The sequence below is a fragment of the Salvelinus fontinalis genome, chromosome 20 (assembly GCF_029448725.1).
Source record: "Salvelinus fontinalis isolate EN_2023a chromosome 20, ASM2944872v1, whole genome shotgun sequence".
In the NCBI taxonomy this organism is placed as follows: domain Eukaryota; kingdom Metazoa; phylum Chordata; class Actinopteri; order Salmoniformes; family Salmonidae; genus Salvelinus; species Salvelinus fontinalis.
The window spans coordinates 40,377,581-40,381,740 of record NC_074684.1 but is presented as its reverse complement, the minus strand read 5'-3'; the positions used below and the strand labels follow the sequence as shown (position 1 = coordinate 40,381,740).

General features: G+C 46.6%; 1 long non-coding RNA gene across 1 annotated transcript in view; it reads left to right on the top strand.

The window, feature by feature from the left end:
• LOC129817825 (uncharacterized) overlaps positions 1-982 on the top strand; it is a 3,712-nt gene extending 2,730 nt beyond the window's left edge. Inside the window, exon 2 of the long non-coding RNA XR_008753790.1 lies at positions 1-982. This exon is cut by the window's left edge and continues 1,343 nt beyond it. This is a non-coding gene — a long non-coding RNA (uncharacterized LOC129817825).
• Positions 983-4,160: the final 3,178 nt, after the last annotated feature.

Sequence of the window (4,160 nt, the reverse complement as noted above, 5' to 3'; positions counted from 1 at the left end):
CATCAGTAAGTACCACTCTTCATATTATCAAGCATAGTGGTGGCTGCATCATGTTATGGGTATGCTTGTCATCAGCAAGGACTAGGGAGGTTTTTAGGATAAAAAGAAACGGAATAGAGCTGAGCACAGGCAAAATGCTTGAGGAAAACCTGGTCCAGTCTATTTTCCACAAGACACTGGGAGAGGAGATCACCTTTCAGCAGGACAATAACCTAAAACACAAGACCAAATCTATACAGGAGTTGCTTACCAAGACGACATTGAATTCTCCTGAGTGACCTAGTTACGGTTTTGACTTAAATCTACTTGGAAATCTCTGGCAAGACTTGAAAAAATTTCTAAGAATGATCAACAACCAACTTGACAGAACTAGAATCATTTTTTTTAAAGAATATTGGGCAAATATTGAACAATTTGGGTGAGCAAAGCACTTAGAGATGTACCCTAAAAGACTCCCAGCTGTAATCGCTGACAAAGGTGATTCTAACATGTATTGACTCAGGGGGGGGTGAATACTGATCTAATCAAGATATATTAGTGTTTTATTTTTCATTCATTTGTAATAAATGTTAGATTTTTCTACCACTTTGACATGACAGAGTATTTTGTGTAGATAGTCGACCAAAAATGACAGTGAAATCTAATTTAATCCCACTTTGTAACGGAGAAAAAGTCAAGGAGGACTTTCTGAAGGCTCTGTACACGTTATTTAATGATAAGTGACAGCTGTAGTACCTGATGTGTGTACCGTGTCACAGTTGCCCTCTGGGGTCTGCAGGGGTCAGGGGTCACCGTGGGGGGGTTCCTTACTCTACCCCTTACATGGTGGGTGACGGGGACTTGTCTTTGTTAGTTTGTATACTTTTATATAAAAAGAAGAGTTATTGGAGAAAAAAAACGAAACCTGAATGTTCATTTGTCTGTTAGTTACCATGACAACGATGATGATATTTTAAGGAAATAAACTGTTGTGTTTTCAGAACTCTTGTCTTTTCTCGCTCGACTAAATGTCAGATTCAGTGGACACTGTGGTTTTAGTTTGTGTTTTCTGAAACGGCACCTCTTCTGGTCTACAGTAGTTCACTACAAGAGCAGGGTACTATATTTGAGATTGGACCACAGTGTCGTATTCTTCACTCCCGCTGAAAAGATACAGGCTTCAGTTCCAGCCCTGTACTAACACACTATTCAACTAATCAACCAGTCGTCAATACCTTGATTAGCTGAATCAGGTTTGTTAGTGTTGGGCTGTAAGTAAACCCTGCACACCCTGTCACCAGGACCAAAAGCAGGAGACTCCAGCTCTTCTGATTTCACGGCAGTGTGTTCATGTCTCAACCGGAGTGGGCACATCTTCAAGCAAAATATCCCTTCAATTTTGGACCTTGAGATTAAACTTTTACAAAATGACCGGCTCGGGCGTCTAATCACTGCAGCCCACGAAGTACTGGTTCTGTCCTCTCTCCTCTACCCTGTCAGCCTCTCTCGCTTCACCGCGTCTAAAAATGTCCAGGGGTGTGTTGGACCGAGAGTGTATTTATGTAAATAGAGCTACCACCTTCCTCACACCACGACCTGTCAACTCTAGTCACCTTCCTCACAACAAGACCTGTCAACTCTCTAGTCACCTTCCTCACACCACGACCTGTCAACTCTCTCTAGTCACCTTCCTCACACCACGACCTGTCAACTCTCTAGTCACCTTCCTCACACCACGACCTGTCAACTCTCTAGTCACCTTCCTCACACCACAACACGACCTGTCAACTCTCTAGTCACCTTCCTCACACCACGACCTGTCAACTCTCTAGTCACCTTCCTCACACCACAACACGACCTGTCAACTCTAGTCACCTTCCTCACACCACAACACGACCTGTCAACTCTCTCTAGTCACCTTCCTCACACCACAACACGACCTGTCAACTCTCTCTAGTCACCTTCCTCACACCACGACCTGTCAACTCTCTCTAGTCACCTTCCTCACACCACGACCTGTCAACTCTCTAGTCACCTTCCTCACACCACGACCTGTCAACTCTCTAGTCACCTTCCTCACACCACAACACGACCTGTCAACTCTCTAGTCACCTTCCTCACACCACAACACGCCCTGTCAACTCTCTCTAGTCACCTTCCTCACACCACAACACGACCTGTCAACTCTCTAGTCACCTTCCTCACACCACGACCTGTCAACGCTCTATAGTCACCTTCCTCACACCACAACACGACCTGTCAACTCTCTAGTCACCTTCCTCACACCACAACACGACCTGTCAACTCTCTCTAGTCACCTTCCTCACACCACAACACGACCTGTCAACTCTCTAGTCACCTTCCTCACACCACAACACGACCTGTCAACTCTCTCTAGTCACCTTCCTCACACCACACCACGACCTGTCAACTCTCTAGTCACCTTCCTCACACCACAACAAGACCTGTCAACTCTCTAGTCACCTTCCTCACACCACAACACGACCTGTCAACTCTCTAGTCACCTTCCTCACACCACAACACGACCTGTCAACTCTAGTCACCTTCCTCACACCACAACACGACCTGTCAACTCTCTCTAGTCACCTTCCTCACACCACGACCTGTCAACTCTCTCTAGTCACCTTCCTCACACCACAACACGCCCTGTCAACTCTCTAGTCACCTTCCTCACACCACGACCTGTCAACTCTCTAGTCACCTTCCTCACACCACGACCTGTCAACTCTCTAGTCACCTTCCTCACAACACGACCTGTCAACTCTCTAGTCACCTTCCTCACACCACAACACGACCTGTCAACTCTCTCTAGTCACCTTCCTCACACCACAACACGCCCTGTCAACTCTCTAGTCACCTTCCTCACACCACAACACGCCCTGTCAACTCTCTCTAGTCACCTTCCTCACACCACAACACGCCCTGTCAACTCTCTAGTCACCTTCCTCACACCACGACCTGTCAACTCTCTAGTCACCTTCCTCACACCACAACAAGACCTGTCAACTCTCTCTAGTCGCCTTCCTCACACCACAACAAGACCTGTCAACTCTCTCTAGTCGCCTTCCTCACACCACAATGTATGACTGCTTAATGGGTGGATAACTCAGATAATGGGTGGATAACTCAGATAATGGGTGGATAACTCAGATAATGGGTGGATAACTCTGATAATGGGTAGATAACTCAGATAATGGGTGGATAACTCAGATAATGGGTGGATAACTCTGATAATGGGTGGATATCTCGGATAATGGGTGGATAACTCTGATAATGGGTAGATACCTCAGATAATGGGTAGATAACTCAGATAATGGGTGGATAACTCGGATAATGGGTGGATAACTCGGATAATGGGTGGATAACTCGGATAATGCGTGGATAACTCAGATAATGGGTGGATAACTCGGATAATGCGTGGATAACTCAGATAATGGTAGATAACTCGGATAATGGGTAGATAACTCTGATAATGGGTGGATAACTCTGATAATGGGTGGATAACTCTGATAATGGGTAGATAACTCGGATAATGGGTGGATAACTCGGATAATGGGTAGATAACTCTGATAATGGGTAGATAACTCTGATAATGTGTAACAGTATATTTTTAAACCGTCCCCTCGCCCCGACACGGGCGCGAACCAGGGACCCTCTGCACACATCAACAACTGACACCCACGAAGCGTCGTTACCCATCGCTCCACAAAAGCCACGGCCCTTGCAGAGCAAGGGGCAACACTACTTAAGTCTCAGAGCAAGTGACGTAACTGATTGAAATGCTACTAGCACGTACCCGCTAACTAGCTAGCCATTTCACATCCGTTACACTCACCCCCCTTTCGACCTCCTCCTTTTCCGCAGCAACCAGTGATCCGGGTCAACAGCATCAATGTAACAGTATAACTTTACGTCGTCCCCTCGCCTCGACACGGGCGCGAACCAGGGACCCTCTGCACACATCAACAACGGTCGCCCACAAAGCACGGTCGTTACCCATCGCTCCACAAAGGCCGCGGCCCTTGCAGAGCAAGGGGCAACACTACTTAAGTCTCAGAGCAAGTGACGTAACTGATTGAAATGCTACTAGCGCGTACCCGCTAACTAGCTAGCCATTTCACATCCGTTACAAATGGGTGGATAACTCTGATAATGGGTGG